General features: G+C 37.9%; 1 pseudogene; it reads left to right on the top strand.

Moving 5' to 3' along the window:
• Positions 1-225: 225 nt before the first annotated feature.
• LOC130043700 (serine/threonine-protein kinase VRK1-like) lies at positions 226-1,493 on the top strand (annotated as a pseudogene).
• Positions 1,494-18,756: the final 17,263 nt, after the last annotated feature.

Below are 18,756 nucleotides of genomic sequence, written 5' to 3'. Positions count from 1 at the left end.
CCTTCCTTCCTTCGTATATGCTTACAAAACTGTAAACTTTCCCCTTAACATCGCTTTTGCTGAATCCCACAAATTGAGTCAGTGAAAGTGACAGGAAGTTTGTAATGGGCAGGAGGTGATGGATGTACTGGTTGGTTTCTGTTTTTTTCACTAGAGAAATGGCTGCAGATTTAGGTGAGACCTTGGGGACAAATTCTCAGTGCAAATTTCAGCTCTCCTCCTTATATGATAATTCCCCATATGAAAGCAACTCATGGCAGAAGACAGAGACCTACAAAGAGACACTTTGCAGAACATTTTGCAGCTGGAAAAACAGTCACTGAAAATGACAACAAAAAGAATGAAAACTGGTCCCGCCCATTGGCAAGGGCAGTTTTGGATGCATCAATCTAGTTGATATGAATTCTTCAAATTTTGTTGGCAGTGATGCCCCTTGTGTTATAAAAGTGAAACCTAGAGACAGTGGACCTCTTTTTTACTGAATTAAAATTCTAGGAGCAAGATGCCAAACCAGAGCAAATTCAGAAATGGATTCACACTCATAAACTTAAGTACCCGGGCATGCCTAAGTTTTAGGGGACTGACCTTCATGAGAGAATGGAAAAAGTGACAGGTTTATGACAATGGATTGCTTTGGGGGTTACCTTTAGAAAATATCTGAAGTAAATGCCAAAAGGTCTTCCTGGAAAACTGTCTTACATCTAGGTTTGGAATTCTGGATAATCTGGAATATATCCATGAGCATGAGTACATACATGGAGATCTGAAGGTCTCCACTCTTCTTCTGAACATCAAAAACCCTGACCAGGTATATTGGGTCTATTATGGCCTTGCTTATTGCTACTGCGTAAAAAGGATTCATAAAGAGTATAAAAAAGACCCAAAGAAGATGTTACAAAGGCACCTTGGAGTTCACCAGCATAGACACTCAGAGTGATGTGGAAATACTTGGTTATTGCATGACCCAGTGACTTAGCAGGCACCTTCCTTGGGAGGATAATTTGAAACACCCAAACTATGCAGGGGATTCCAACATTAAATATTGCAAATTTGATGGACAGATGTTTCCCTGAGAAAAACAAGCCAGGTGAAATTGCTAAATACTTGGAAACTGAAAGTACCAAACTACGCTGAAAAACCTCTTTTTCAAAATCTATAATTCTCTTGCAAGGCTAAAAGCTATAGGAAGTAAGGATGGCAAACTGGACCTCAGTGTTGTGGAGAAAGGAGATTTGAAAGCAAAAGCCGTAATGAAGAAGAGAAAGAAAGAACAGAAGGAAGATGTGGAATCTGGTGCAAAGGAGATGAGCTGCAGACAGAGTCATCTATTTAGACCATTCCAAACCCCAAAGAGTCTGGAAGTAAATCAAACACCATTACCAGTTTCTCTTGCATCTGACTTTTCAGTTTTCAGTGTTTTACTTTCATGTGAATCTTGTGAGGTAGGGATAGCAATTAAATATATATCTTTAAAAAACACAGATTTTAATTGAAATAAATACTTTGTACAAGTTATTAAACTAATGTATGAAACTTCAAAATCTTGAGATTCTTCTCTAAGTTAACCCACCCAAGCATATGCCTGTGGTTCTGAAAAGTATCTGAGAATTGTTACTGTCTGTGGCTTGCATTTTCCTAATTTGTGTGTGTTTCAACAAATGCTTATTATAGTCCTATGAAAATCTAGAACATAGAAGTCTATTTTTTCTTTAAAAAAATCCATGGGACAATCCTCCAAGATAGACCACTTGCTGGGCCACAAAATGTACCTCCCTAAAATTAAGAGGATAGAAATTGTAACAACTTTCTTTTCAGACCATGAGGCATTGAAAGTAGAAGTTAATCATGCACAGAAATGGAGAGTCAAATCAAACACCTGGAAATTGAACAGCTTGATACGGAACAACCAGTGGGTTAGAGAAGAAATAAAAGAGGAAATCAAAAGATATGTGGAAACGAACGAGAGTGAGTACATGAACTACCAAAGTGTGGCTTTTCTATTATTAAAAGTCTACATTTTAAATAAAAAGGTTTTTTTAAAAAAAGTTATGAAATACCCAAACAAACCTTTGCATTCCTCTTTTCTGAGAACTGAGAAGAACAAGGGCAGTCTCCTGCCCCCGCACCTGGCTGTCCTCGCCAGGGCCCCTTGGAAGGGGGCGGGTTGAGCTTTCCTCCCCGCCCCAACCAGGGCTCCGGCAGCCGAAGACCTCCAGGACCAGCCACCACCATGCTGAGACTACTCTCCGCACACATGAAGGTACTGGCAGAGGAACAAAGCCACGCAGGTTCCGGGGCCGAGATCTCCAAGCCTACTCAGATTGGGGCCGAGCATCCTCCACCCAGATCCTCCAAATTCCAGTACGCGGGGGTCACACCCACCAATTGACCCCCTGGTGCCGTGTAATCCCATCAAGGGCCAAGACTCAGAGACTATAACAAGACATCTTATTATGACATCTTATTATCTCATTACTACTTTGGACAAACTGGCAGGCTACCGAATGTAGCCCGCCCACATGGCAGAGTCTGGCAAACTCCCCATGGTGTACCCAATATGCCAAATACCAGTAACAATGATGGGTCTCATTCTCCTAAAGAGCTTTGAATATAATCTCAGGGCTAGGATGAAGGAGACGTTACTGGGGCCTGCTTGAGGCAATCGAAGAATAACAGGATGATTTGTGATTGTGTGATTGTGAAGAAGAACAAAAAAAATGAATTTGCAAATCCATTCTGAAAATGATTTTCAGAATATGTCAATGATGCATTTGATTTGGGACTTAAATATCTTCTATTGATCTGCAGATCAAAACCATGGACTCACATTATAACATGTAAAGTGTAATTTGATTTAAAAATAAATAATGGCCATTAAACTGTGTACTAGCTGATACTGAGGGAAAAAATGACAAAATTGTATTTACGTTAAAATTATAAAATATTCCCAAATCAGGGAAATGCCGAATATTTTATTCATGTTTTAACTTAAAAATACAAAGCATTACCCTCAATTTTATTGGAGTTAGTTTCTTTCAAGTAGTTTTAAGAGGTTCCAGGATTTACTCTCACTTCTACTCTGCCAACTGGTTCTGCATGTTCAACCCTTGGCCCTAAGATACAAGGTTCTTTGTGTCATGTGGCGTTGGGGAGCACCTGGGGTGTTCAGGTGGTTTTCAGGGATTCCAGGACTGTACAGTGGTATTTTGGAGGCAATCATTATATTTATGAATAAACTGCCTTATTGTACACTAATACAATTTTAAAACTACACTTGACTAAACAACTATGCCATTTTTTTTTTAAATCTTGTTACATTTTTTCTTTTTTTTTATTAGTGAGACACCATGAGGTACAGTTGTAGACTTACAAATTTTTGTGCTTGGGTTTCAATTATACAATGATCAAATACCCATCCCTTCACCAGTGCCCATTTTCTACCACCACGGATCCCAGTATACCTCCCACTCCCCATCCCCCCATCTCACCTTGCCTCTGTGGCAGGGCATTCCCCTCTGTTCTCTCTCTCCTTTTGGGTGTTGTGGTTTGCAAAAGAGGCATTGAGTGGCAATCATGTTTGGTCTATAATCTACTTTCAGCATGCTTCTCTTGTTACATTTTTTCTTAAGTAGCTAAATTTTTTAAATCAGATTTTATTTCCCTGTTAAATCTTATAGTCAAGATGCTCTTTGAAAAAACCCTAGATGCCTCAATATGGATATATTGAGGTAACATTTTTTCCAGTCTGTTTGCAGCAACTCCTTAAGCATGCATCCTAGTACCGTTACAAACCATAATACAGAAATAATACAGATTCTACCTTACTATTTCCTCACCTGGAATTCTCTTTGAAAGATCATAAGTCTAGTTTGTTGTTATCTTCTCAGCTCAAATGTCACCTAATAGATATCAGGAATGCAACCCATATGGATAGAAATTCTGGGTTTACTATGAAAGCAACCCTTGCTTTTATTTCTATCTAAATCTATGTCACAGGCAGGAAGGAGTAATTTGGTGGTTGTGTCAAGTGACTCCTGGCTGTGTTCGAGCAATGGAAAGTCCTAATTGTATTGGAAGGTAAGGGAAAGAAATAACACAGTTTCCCATCGTGGACACCATATATGTTTGCAGCTTGAGTGTTTTCTTAGGGGGTTTTAGCTTCTTCCCAGCATCTCAGAATTCTGCTTCTGGGAACAATGCCTACATTCTGTATCTTTCTCCAAAACTCTTTTATTTCTTCATTTAAAAAGTTTCAGTTGTTATTTTTTTTTTATTTTCCACCTCTGAAGGTATTCAGTTACTGCCCATGAATCTTCTGAAATTTCTAATACATTACCATTCTTGTAAATGGTAATACACATACATACAGATGCACGTACACATTATCATAATTACTGCCTCCACTTTTGGCTGAGTTGCAATCACCAGAAAAGGAAGGAGATCAAAGGGAAGTCTGTACAAGACAGCCTTGGGTCCAGAGAACTGCATTCACTGCTTTTTACCCCCAGATTTAAAGACATTTGATTCTATTTAGGTTATGTTTTTTGTTTGTTTGTTTGTTTGTTGTTGTTTAGAATACCAGATTTGTTTAGAATGCCAGATTTTTAAATATTTAAAGATTAGAGTTAGAGAACCACAGAGTATTCTCTTTGAGTTATTCAGGCCCTCTTCCTAAAAAAAAAAATATAAACAAATAAAACCTTGTTCACAGGTTAAATATAAGATCTATTTTAGCAATAAGAATCTTACTTTGGCTAAAGCATCAAACCTTGGATTTTGTTCAAATTATGATTAAAAACCGTCTAAATGATCCCTAAATCATGTGGTTATCCTTAGGAAACCAAAGCATCCTCAGGAGTAAATTGTGCACATGAAAAAAATAAAATAATTCATTCTCCTAATAACCTTTTTGGGATATGTCCAACTCTGTTGCATTATTCAATCTTGCAATATCAAATCTGGATTTCAATGTTGAACGCTCAGTAATTTGCTTTGATTGTTTACTCCATGCCCTGTCCCTAATTGTCTGTTGAGGCATCCATAATGCAGTTAGACCCTTTAGATTAATTTGCAAACATACCCTTCGTTTCCAGATTCTTGGCATCTCTGCAATACCAGATATCAATATATTGACTGCCTCTGTTGAATAAAATTCTTAATTTAATAATTTATCAGAATCAGCTAATACGAAGTATTACATATCATTGTTATCATTCTGATATAGTGATATCTTCAAAATGTAAAATATGTAAGGTGAAACTGTCAATTTGAAGTCAATTTTGAGTGGCCGGTGAAACAGTGCAATGAAGAGTGGGGGAAAGAACTTCCTTAAATTTATTTTATTTATTTTTCCCCGGCACCTTATGTGGTCCCCTGAGCACTGCCAGGTGTGAGTCCTACGTGCAGAGCCAGGAGTGAGTCCTGAGCATCGCCAGGTGTGACCCCACCCCCCCAAAAAATTTTTGCATGTGCATGCACACACACACACACACACACACACACACGCACACATGCACATACACATTATCATCATTACTGCCTCCTCTTTTAATTGAGTTGCAATCACCAGAAAAGGAAGGAGATCAAAGGAAAGGATGTACAAGACAGTCTTGGGTCCAGAGAACCACATTCACTGTTTTCTACCCCAGATTTAAAGACACTTAATTCTATTTAGGCTATGTTTTTTGTTTGTTTGTTTGTTGATCTTGTTTTTCTTTTTGGGTCACACCCAGCGATGCCCATGGGTTAATCCTGGCTCTGCTCTCAGGAATCACTCCTGGCGGTGCTCTGGGGGACCCTATGGGATGCCTGGGATCGAATCCGGGTCAGCTGCGTGGCAGGACAACGCCCACCCTGCTGTGCTAATCGCTCCAGCCCCTCATGTGTGTTTTTTAAAATATTTTTAAATTTATATCCCCTCTTGGAGATCTTGGCCAGCTACTGAGAGTATCTCCCCCGCACAGCAAAGACTGGCAAGCTACCCCTGACGTATTCAAAATGCCAAACAGAGTAACAAATCTCAAAATGGAGAAATACTGGGCCCGCCTGAGCAAATCAATGAACAACGGGAGGACAGTGCTACAGTGCCATTTTTTTCTTTACTGAAATAACATTTATCTTGCTTCTTGTCGTAGATCTTTTGTGTGTGTGTGTGTTTGTGTGTTGGTTTTATTTTTATTTTTAATAAAAGGAGTGATAGAGATCTTAAAATGGTTTCCTGTCATTCCTTGAATATTTCAACCTAGTCAACACACTTAAATACCACTGATACTCAGAGAGCCGGAGTTTGAATGCAATTCAAATGCTTTTACTTTAGACTTATTTCATTTAGTTCATCTTTGTCATTTCAAAGAGCAGAAAATGTCATCCCTGACTATGTGCTCCCTCATATCCCCCATCTTTTCTTTTCTGGTAAGAGTCTCCCAGTTCTTCCCATATTCAGTTGGCATCTTGTCATTCCTGTAATACCACTCCAACGTAAAAGCTCAACATTAATTTAAACATATCAGGGTTGAGATTCATAATACTGCCTTTTGATACTGCTGAATATTCAGTTCACCAATGTAAAAGTACTAAAACATAATTCAGAAAATCATGGGTCTCTATTCAGTTCAGGGTCTCTTAATTTCTCTATTTGGTCCCCCAGAGACGAAAACATTGAAATCTCATCAATAAGAAAAAGAAAGAGGGCACAGAAAAAGAGGAGCTGGTAGGGCATTTACCTTGCACAAACCCACCTGACTATCTATGGGTGTGGCCAAAACTTGGAAAAGAATGAAAAAGGAAAAGAGTGACAAATCAGGTGAAAATCGTCAGGACTGCATTATGAAATAACACATAGATCCTTTGTTCTCCCACAACACAAGCATGTTAATACCTTTAAGTCCTACCTGTGAATGAATACAAAGTTCCCCAACCAAAGTTTACTAATCCACTATTATTCATTGGAGAGTTTAACAAGAAACCATTTGTTTCAACACTTACTCATCTACCCCTCCATTTAGAAGGTTTTACCAGTTTGTTTGAAAAGAATCCTTAAATTTAGAAGCAGGGTAAAACATGATTCTATTGATAAATCTCCTCTATAATTATGTGTATAAACTCATACATTATAGAATTTTAATTTGACATAAAAATGGGTAGAGAATCAATAGTGATATAACTTTTGGTCCAAGGATTATAATGGATACTCAAATATTATTGCAGAAAACATACTTGTCATAAATCTCAAGGGCACTAGGCAAAAATAATGGTGAGATGATGAGAAATCTTAAAGGGCTGGAGTGCATGCCTTGCATGCATGAAAACTCAAGTTCTAACCTGGCACTACTCCCCAATATCCACTAGGTGTGGCCTTAGTGACTCATCGTCATTGGGTAACATAACCAAATGCTGGCACTGAACCATCATTTCTGCACCAATGGAGATGAGTCTTGCTGAACATATCAGTGATCTCCCTGAACACCACACACACACACATATATATATGTGTGTGTGTGTGTACATACACATATGTATGTGTATATATGTATGCATATATATATACATGTGTCTACACACATATATATCTACACTATATATGGATAGTAAAAAAGAGAGTGATTGTATATCTCTTTACCATTGTAATTACTGGTAAAGAAATGAACAGCACCCGGCCCAGACAAGGTCAGACCTGAACACCTGAAGAACCTGCCATCAGTACTCATCAATACACTGGTTCGGCTCTTTACACGCTACCTGTCTGAATGCAAGGTTCCGTCCCAATGGAAAACCAGAAGGACTGTACTACTGTTCAAGAAGGGAGACATCCATGACATTGGCAACTATCGCCCGATATGCCTATTGTCTGTCATCTACAAATTGTTCACTCGAGTCATCCTAAATAGGATTGGCAGAACACTAGATGAAGGACAACCATGCGAGCAAGCTGGGTTCCGCAAAGGATTCAGCACCATCGACCATATCCACACGATAACCAAGCTCATTGAGGTTTCTCGGGAGTTCAAGATGCCGCTCTGTCTAACGTTCATTGATTTAAAGAAGGCCTTTGATTCTGTTGAGATGGAAGCGGTCATTGAAGCCCTAGTCAATCAGGGCATTCAAGCTCCATACATCAAGATCCTCCGTGAGCTGTATTGCGGATTCACTACCAGGATCTCACCATTCTACAAAGAAGTAATCATCCATGTCAAGAGAGGTGTTCGGCAGGGAGATACCATTTCACTGAAACTCTTCAGTGCCACCCTCGAGAACTTCATGCAATGACTGGAATGGGAAGGAATGAGAGTGAAGATAGATGCTCGGCAAATACACCACCTCCGCTTTGCTGATGACATTGTTTTAATAACACCAAACATCAGCCAAGGGGCACAAATGCTGGCCGACTTTGACCGTGAGTGTGGAAAGGTCAGACTATAGATGAATCTTACGAAGACAATGTTTATGAGAAACAGTCTCGTTCCTGACGTTCCATTTGCTCTCAGTGGAATGACCATCTCCAAATGCAACAGCTATGTGTACCTAGGTCGAGAAGTCAACATGACAAATGACCTAGCACCTGAACTGCACAGGAGGAAGAGAGCGGCTTGGAACGCCTTCAAGAGCATCATGGAAATAGCTAAGAGGACGAAGAACCTCTGGCTCCGGGCACATCTCTTTGATTCCACTGTTCTTCCTGCATTAACATATGCCTCAGAGACCTGTGCCATACGCAAACAGGATGAGAACACTATTCGGGTCTCCCAAAGAGGAATTGAAAGAGCTATGCTTGGAATATCACGTTTCACTCAAATGAGAGAAAGAATCTGGAGTTCGGACATCCGTCGACAATCAAGAATCTGGGATGCTGTCTCGTTTACCAAGGTGTCAAAATTCAGATGGGCTGGTCACATTTAAAGACGACTGCTGGACTAGAGCTGTTACTGACTGGATTCCACGGGATGTCAAAAGACCGCGTGGCCGCTCACCTACCAGATGGTTAGACTTCATCAAGATCATGAATGATCGGTTCGAGGCTCTTTGTGTTCCTAGAGTGAACAGACGCCATTGGAGTACACTAGCACGTGACAGGGACAAATGGAGATGTTACTGGTGCCTGCTCGAGCAAATCGACGATTAACGAGAAGTTAAGTGATTAAGTGTATATGTCTTTGTAGATCATTTCTCTAGATTTCTCTAGTTAAACAGAAAGATACTCTCAGAATAAAGATACTCTGGGAAGAATATGCTTGAGAAGTAGCAAAGTCTGTTCTTCATTACAATGTGGGGAGCTAACCCATTTTGGCGCCCTGGTTATTATCTATTGTTTTTCTCTCTCCCCTCCAATTTCTTTAACTGTCACAGTTATCCCATGGGCTTTTCATAGAAACTAACATTATGTTGAAAAAGAATATACAAGAAGTCAAATACTTTTGCAATAAGAAAATGTTACCTTCTGACAGTGAGATACATACACAAGTGTGTACATTTACATGCGCAGTATTAAAAACAATAAATTTGAGAGACCATCTCTGTCCATCAATTTCACCATTTATGATTTGGAAATTGTGCCTTAAAAGCTATAAAACTCTTCTAATTGTTTGTGGCTGACAAGCAGCACAGAGGTGACCCAGACCAAATATTTATAAATTTTACAGTGTGGCTTACTGCTGTACCCACTATATAGACAGAATCATAAAGAAAAGTAGAGACAATTTAGCATAAATTCTAGGTCAGCTTTGTCATTCCACAGAGGATAGGTGTGAAACTAAGTTTAGTTTTCAGTAAGAACTATCTCCAAAGTGAACCATTTTTGAAGCATGCTATATGAAAGTAGGCATTAATTCCATAGCACAGCACAACACAGAAGTGTTAACATCAAACATACCCACTGAAAAGCAGTAACATAACATACAACATAAAGCGATTTACATGAGTATTTGATAAAGATTTTCCTCCTGAGATTCTTATGTGATCTTGTATAAGCCTTGATTATTTTTTAATTTAAAGGAAAATATAGTGATTAGTTACATTGCCTTTGAGAAGTAGATAAATATTTATGAAGACTGTCTATCTCCATAGAGATAGTATACAGGGAGTGCAGAGATATTCAGAATCAGAATCTCATTCTTTAGGGTTCGGCTATTGTAGCTCTTTTGTAATGTGAGCACAGAAGCTGCATTAACATTTGACTCTGACTTTCAGTTTCTGTATTTCAGGCACCTCAAAAAAAATCCACCTAAATGTCTGCTTTCAAGAGGAAAAACATCCATATTGTGGCTTGCTCAAACTGATTCAATTACAGAGCATGTGGCAAGACTACAGTAAGATGTGGCACTGGATCAATGGATACCCCAGCGTTGATCCCAATAATAATTCTCAGCCTTCTTTCAAATTTCCCAAAGAGAGACATCATCTTGCCCTCTTGCTCTATTTGCTCCAATACAATGCAAGGAGCATTAAGTATTCTATTAGAAATCTGTTGGCATTGTCAATTTATCCCTTGATGATTTAACTTTACCTCCCTCTGCCTTATCCACTTGGAACTAAGACTATAATTATCTTTTTCATTTTGACCTACTTATGTGAAGGATATCGTAATAACAGTGCTGTAATTCATCTAATTCTAATAGTTTGAAACAACTTTCTAAAGTATTCCAAACCAATCTTCAGATCATTTTAGCATCTGTCTAAACTGTGTCATTGTGGGAACTGTCCATACCTCTCCAAGGAAAGAGTTTGTGGAATAAAATACCCAGAACCCATCTTTTCTGCAAACTAGGTTATAGAAGAAAAGGGCATGTTTGAAATGCGACTGGAAGAGTCTACTACTTCTTCAGTAGTACTACTTCTTCAAATAATAGATCACATCAAGTTCCTTGTACATAATCACTGCCAACTGGTAGCTAGAGTCAAATAAAATGAAGGCATTTTGTGGCAACTTGTGTTTTTGCCTAAACCAATAACTATCAAGTGCTTATACCTATTTCATAATTAAGCATACCATATCATATGTACTCCTTTTACAGTAAAAGACTGAGTGTCTTATTGAAAGATGGGATTATATTCTCTTTTAACTGCCCCAAATCAGTAGAATGTGGCAGAAGAATGTGCAGTGTCTTCCAAGGCTAATTCATAAAAAGTTATATGGCTTCTGTAGAAACTTCTAGATATATATATATATATATATATATATATATATATGAGTTCTGGCTACTCTGGCCACCTTATTTTTGAGTTCTTGGGAGAAACTACATAGCAACAAATGTGTCTCAAGGAGTCTGTATTTTGAGAACCTTTAGATATTTGAATCACCAAGCTCATGAATCAGACATGAGTATATATGCCTTTAAATGATTCTATCCCTTGGCTTTCTGGCCATTCAAATTCTCTAAGCAGAACAGAAAGGAGTGATCCTCTGAACTCTTACTGCGTTACTGTTTTGTCAGTAAACTTCTTTGTTGAAAAACCATAGAACATAGGCAGTTATTTTATAAAGGCATAGTAACTAAGGCATATTATTTGGTACTCTAAATCTTTACAGATGGTTAATTTGTTGCAAATTAGCCATGCAAAACAATTCTGCATTTTGCTCAAAAGTCCCATAGTCTTGTTACTTGGAAGGTTAGGAGGTGTGTCAACACTGACCCACAGTTCCTCTAAAGCAATGCTCAGTTAGTTATGAGTAGGCTCTATCCATTTCCATGAAGTCAACATTTTCAAGTTTTCCAGGCTCCCGATCACTCAGTAAATTTATTTGTTTTTCATAGTCACATAAAGCATTTGAGTCAGGACCCTTTAAATGGTATAGACATCCTCCTTCCATATCTCAAAACTATGACAAAACTACAGAAGTTTTCTTAGAATATGAATACAGATACTGGGTGTCACATAATTTAATACTTTATCTATGTGGGTTTATTCAGCAAATAATTGTATTTATATTTAAAAGTCGTTGGTTTATTTTCTTAGCCACAACAATACACTGCTAAGCAAGCATTTAAAAATACCTTTGATACATTGTTTTGGAAGCATAACTTATAGAAACCATAGAGATCACAAGTATTCTAAGCTTTATTTTGAAGAAGAAATATAATAGGTCCCATTAGATTCTCTTATATTTCTGGAATGCAGCTTACATATGCCTTTCCTGGATATCATGCATATTTGTTAACTTACATAAGTAGATTTGGTCCAAAGATATTTTCTCTCAATAGCTTTAGACAGTGCTATTACAGCTTTAGGCAAATATTTACCTATACATCTATTTCCCATCATTTATAAAAAAAAGCAAATTCTCAAGACAATTTTGGACTAATGTCTCAAAAACTCAGGTTAGAGAACTCTTGGAAGGGAAGAACAGAGTGTCAGCTGAGATTATCTTTAGAAGTAAAATAATATTTTAAAGAAGTCCCATAGTCAATTCCAACTGATCACCATACTACAAACAGAAAGAAATACTTGCTACACATAGGAAAAAATAATCACATATGTTTGTCTGAGGAACTGAGAAAGAGACAAATCTGGAGAAACAGCTTGAAGATGAGGAACTATTGAATATAGTGTTTCTACATAACCTGAGATGGATTTTGTCTTTGACTATCTTTCCATGATATTTGTACAACAAATAATGTTAGAATATTGTCTGCACTACAAGAACACAGACAATATTTATTTCCTGTCTGGAAAAATAATCTCCCACTATAGAAAGAGTTGAGCAGGTTTATGAGAAGCCCCTTAAAAATGAAGTCTTCACAATCCTTTTGAATGAAACAAATCCAGTAGAAGCACAATTATCATCCAGGACACTTCACATGCACACCACTTACCCAACAACACCCCCTCCCCCGATACACACAGACACACACACACACACGGAATTTACAGAAATCAGAGGAACTGGTAAATACACAAACATGAAAATCTACATCCTGATATCCTGGAAATAAGGAAGGTTTGGTCTTGGTATCTTCTACCAGAATCTATGAAATCTGAAGAATCACTTTTTAGTTTTCAAGTAAAGGAAAATAACGGACACATCATCAAAGATTATTTCCTTCATGTTTGATCCCTTGTATCACATAGAGTCCCCCAGGCCCTATCAGGAATGGACTAGAGTGCAGTACTAGAAGTATACCCTGAGTACGACCAGATATAGTTCAAAAATAAAATAAGAAAAGTATTTTCTGAGATATAAAAGCCTAATCCACAATATTGCCCACACTCAGGAAAGATTTGAAGAGAAGAGACTAATAACCATAAGTACTGTTTCTTTCTAACAACATAAGAAAAGGGAAAGGGTTTTGTGGCAGCTGGGGTTTCCACTGTTTACTCCATATCCCACCCTAACTCACTCTCTCAGTCACAGTGTAGAACAACACACTGAGATGCATCTGCCATTTGGGATTCAAAACCGAATGGAAACTCTTATTGTTCTTTACTCATTTCAGACCCACTGCCAAGAGGTTATATAATTACCACTACACAAAGATCACAGAGTAGGTGACAAACCAAAGGAGTCTGAGTTGAGTTCTTTGCATTGAGGTCTCTGGAAAGTACATCAGACTGAGTACAATACGACTGAGTTGACTGTTAAAAATTAAACAAGTCCTTGATAGGTGTGTAATGGCACTTATGTTAGAGATAAAACAAAGTTTATGACACATCCAAGAAGACTAAAACATCTTACAAGCCTTTTCTTAAGTACTTAAAAAATGATATTTTAAAGATAATGGTAATGAAAGAGAAATTCTCCACAAATCACGAAGGAAAGAAAGGCAGAAGCTCTTTATACCACACCCAGAAGTTCTAAACACTGTTTCAAAAACACCTGACTCCCTTGGAGAAACAAAAGCAGGTAAGGGGCTTCCATACTCATTTCAGTAGGAAATGCTCTTATGTTGACAGCTACATTGTGGCCCCCTTTATTACACTCAGGAAACCATAGATCCTAAAACAGGACCTATCTCATTCTGTAAATGACATAGTAGTTAAGTCTAGCAGATTTTCAAACTGAACTGAGGGGACTAATTTTAGGCACTGGCCCCAATGCATATATATTAGAGGCTTAACTGGTGATGTGACTATTTATGAAGATAGAGACTCTGATCAGGTAAAATTGAATGCAATAATGGGTGTAACCTGATCAAATAAATCAATAAAATGGTCCCATTATCCAAAGAACAATAAGTACCAGAGTTCTTGCACACAATGTCCACAGTAGGAAATAGTCTCAAAGTCAAGAAGGGTCTAAGCAGAACCCAGTCCTTTTGGGTAGCTTGAGCTCAGATTTCTAGATAAAACTTTGAGAAAACTTATTTCCACTGCTCGTGACACCATATCTGTGGGGATACTACAGCAGTTCAAGCAGACTAAAACTTCCATTCCTATAACTACCATTTTTCACTACTCTGGTGTTTCATAATTTCCAAGATGTCTTAAGATATACATTTGAATTTATCCAGATATCACACTGTCTATATTTGAGTTTTACAGGAAAAAGGGATAAGAGTCACCCACTGACTTGCATTGTTCATTTTTACAGGCTATTTTCCTTATTTACTCTGGATAATGAAATGATCAAAGTGCTCAAAGCACTTTTTAGTTGGTTATGAAGAGAAATCAATACCGCTTTGTGTTTCAAAGAAGAGAAGCGTGCAAGGACGCTGAGGTACTAAACACAAGTGGATTGAATAGTTATTTGTGACAGGTTACTAACAATTGAATTACTATTTTAATGTCATAACATGGCAGCACTCAAGATTACCTTTCACATCTAATCATGCCATTTACATGGAAGTAGAAAAATGCTTCTGAAGTGGGGGAATGCTATTCACTGAATAGATCACAATAACACTAAAAATTGCTCCAGAGGAAAAATGATCAGATACCTCACCATGCCCTGGGAATACATTAATGGATCTTTATTTGAAATAAAAAAAAGAAAACATTTAAGAAAAGCTATAGCAAACACCAAAAAAAATCATGGATTTGGACATTTGTTCTTGACTCTAATCTTGACATTGATATTTATGTTAATACTTACATAATTCCACATTGTGATTTCATTATTAATACTAGATTGATATTCAAAAGTCACTAATATTTAAGAATTTACATAATTTGGTAAGTCATTAAATACTCTAAAAAAGCTTTGGAGGTAGGTACTATGTTCATTATCCTCATTTTACAGATCAGACTGTTGAGGTACAAAGACTATGTAATTTGACCAAATGTTAGAATTGAAAGAACAAGGACTCAAGACCAAAATTAGTAACACCACAATGTGTCTCCATAAAGCTAGTAATTTTGGGAGACACTGTGGTGCTATCACTAAGAACTCCTACTCTCTCTGTCAAGGAAACCTCACAGAGTAGTATATAACTACCGAGAGATATAGGCTCACTGCTTGCTCTAGGCCACTGACCAATGGACTAATGCCAGTCCTCGGGTGTGGAAAGGCTGAAAACCACAGTATATTGCCTGTGTTATAACTGTCAGTCTATGAACTGAACTGCATAGGACATGCAGAATTGGTCTATGCAGGACGGTTACTAGTCCACAGGCCTAAAAAAAGGCCAAAGAACATTGCTCTGGGATACTTCTATAATATATATATATATATATATATATATATATATATATATCACTTCCACAGTCTTCTGCTAAACACACCAGTCTTTTATTTAGATATCTTTTTTGCCTTTGATTTTTGTTTTGGAATGCCTTTCTGCTCAAAATAAAGATTTTCAAGGCCTATCTTCTGTCCAGTATGCCCGTCTTCCAAATAGTAACAGATGCTTATACATTTAAATGAATTTGTTTTATATTTTAATGTTTGTGCATCATCAATATAAACAATAAGGTAGGCTTGGATTATTGATAAATATGAAAAGTAAGTACTTCCTACGTTCTAGGTACTATTTTGTACCTCTTATGGATAACTCATATGACACATATAGCACTAACTAATCTATTTTTTTGATAAAGATGTGCAAACACCAAACGTTCAACATATATGCTTTGAATTGGCAAAGTTTTAGATGGGAAACAAGATTTAAATCTAAAATTTTGCTCTATATTACATATTGAGCTGGAGCGATAGCTCAGCGGTAGGATGTTTGCCTTGCACGCAGCCAGCCCAGCCTAACTCCACCCCTCTCGGAGAGCCCAGAAAGCTACTGAGAGTATTTCGCCTGCACGACAAAGCCTGGCAAGGTACCCGTGATGTAGTCAATATATGCCAAACACAGTAACAACAAGTCTCAAAAATATGGAGACACCACTGGGCCCGCTCCAGCAAATCGATGAACAATGGGAGGACAGTGTTTGTTTTATATTACATATTATTAATCATTAATTTTTAGTAAATGACCTAGACTCACAGATATAACCAATCTTTAACTTTTGGTGAATAACCAAGTTCCCCCACAGATAAATCAAGATTTTGGATTTCATTAGGAATATTGAAGAGAAAAACTTAACCACCCCTGCCATTTGGGGGAAAAAAATCCTTCTTTTACTCTTTTAAGATTATCACTGTAGATGACCTGGCCAAGCAGCTATTGGTAATTATTGACTATCACAAGCAACCTTTGGTAATAATTGACTATAATAAAAACAAGCAACTATATAAGCAATAAAGAAGCAGAGTCTCCTGCCCCCGCACCTGGCTGTCCTCACTGGGGCCCCTTGGAGGAGGGCAGGTTGAGTTTTCCCTCCCCACCATGAGCAGAGCCCTGGCAGCTGGAGACCTCCAGAACCAGCCACAGCCATGATGAGACTACTCTCCACACATCCAGACAAGCCTCATGCATGAAGGAACTGGCAGAGGAACCCAGGCACGTGGGTCCCGGGCTGAGATCTCCAAGCCTGTTTGGATCAGGACTGGGCCTTCTCCACCCAGATCCCCCATCTTCCAGTAGATAGGCATTACACCCACCAGCTGCCGCTGGAAACAGGTGGTCCCATCAATGGTCAAGACCCAGAGACTGTAAAAACCCAGCTCCCGGAAGTGCGCGGTGGCATTGGTGACTGCATGACATCTTATTATCTCGTTTTTACTTTGGAGAACCCGGCAGGCTACCGAAAGTATCCTGCCCACACGGCAGAGTCTGGCAAACTTGCTGTGTCGTACTAAATATGCCAAATACCAGTAACAATGATAGATCTCATTCTCCTAACCCTGAAAGAGCATTGAATATGGCTCTTTTAAAATCTCAGGGCTAGGAAGAAGGAGATGTTACTGGTGCCTGCTCGAGGCAATCGATGAACAACAGGATGATCGTGATCGTGATTCTTTCAGAGCATCAAGTTAAGATGTCAGTTCTTTCATTTGTATTTTAGCTATTGTAGAAAAGGAAAAGAGATCAGAAATTCACAGAAAAAGGAAATTGATAGAAAAAGAAAATCCAGGAGGTAAGAAGGGCAAGGGAAATTTTGTGTGAACAAACACCGGGGCTTCAGTTATACTGGGTGAGCCATGTAGCCATATGTCCAAAACACAGACTCAACAACACTATAAACAGGAGAGCTAAGCTGTAACCACGGGAACTTTGTAATGTACCTGTCATGTTGATAGGCAGGGTATGGGGCGGGGTTGGGGATATGGAGGGAATATGGGAATATTGGTGGAGGGAAATTGATACTAGTGATAGGAATGGTACTGAAATATTATATGCCTAAAACTCAACTCCCAAGAATGCTGTAAATCACAGTTCTTTAAATTTAATTTTTCTTAATTTAAAAAAAAAATTAAAGATGTTTATTCTTGTATTAAGTGTTTAATATTCACAGTTTCAATGAACATTCATGGAATAAGGGGTCTGGAAAATCTTGTTTGTAAGTGATTCTCTTAGACCTTCCTGGTAAAGAGTGATTTTAAGAACAGAAGATCTAGAACTCATCTTGTTTGGCACCAGTGGGAAAGCTGGACTCATCTTCTTTCAATAAAGCTATCAATCACCCTTTTCAGATGCCAAGAAATGTAAGTCTACACAAATAATTTGATCAGTTGTGATGACATAGATACTGATTGTATAGTATGAATTTGGGTCAATACTTCCTGTTTGCAAATCCATAACAAGGCAAAATTAGATGAACTAAAACTTCCCCCTAAAACCTTAAGTAACTTATTACTTGGATAAAATTCAAGGTCAGAATTTTATTTTTATGGTTTCTGGTTTGCTGTTTATTAAAAGGATGGAACTAAGAAATTTGTGAAATTAATTTAAGCTTCAAATTTTATATTTTTCAAATAGATATACCAGTAAAGCCAACTTCAGACAGTTGATTCAGTGGCAGAATGCACAACATTTAACCCAATACTAAGCACCAACATTCTTTATCTCATTTAATCCTCTACAAATTCTTATTGTATTCTGGTTGTGGTGATCTACATGTTTCAGACACTGTGGAAAAGAGAGAAAATAAAAGAAAAATTTCGGTTAGCAAGTCAGGCATATTGCTTTACTTAAATCATACTGTTTCTGTTTGTTTTCTCCCTAGTGCTCAGAAGCTCTAACATGCAACATTTTTTATAGGTGGTAGATTGACATGGCTTGTATTCTAAACCAGACCTGGTGTATAAGCATGGTAAATAATAAATTTTCCAAGTAATCATTAGAGTTACCCTTATTTTACTTTCACTATGTACACTAACCCTGCAGTGGACACCAAATCAAATTATATATTGAGTTTCACAAGCTCAGTGTAACTAAAATGCTATTTTAAAAATAGGGTTCAAGCAAGTAGGTTACTCCTTTGCATGAATGACCTGGG

The sequence above is a fragment of the Sorex fumeus genome, unplaced genomic scaffold (assembly GCF_029834395.1).
Source record: "Sorex fumeus unplaced genomic scaffold, SorFum_2.1 ptg000122l, whole genome shotgun sequence".
Taxonomy (NCBI): Eukaryota; Metazoa; Chordata; class Mammalia; order Eulipotyphla; family Soricidae; genus Sorex; species Sorex fumeus.
Note: the sequence above shows the minus strand (reverse complement) of the source record. Positions and strands in the feature narration are given on the sequence as shown.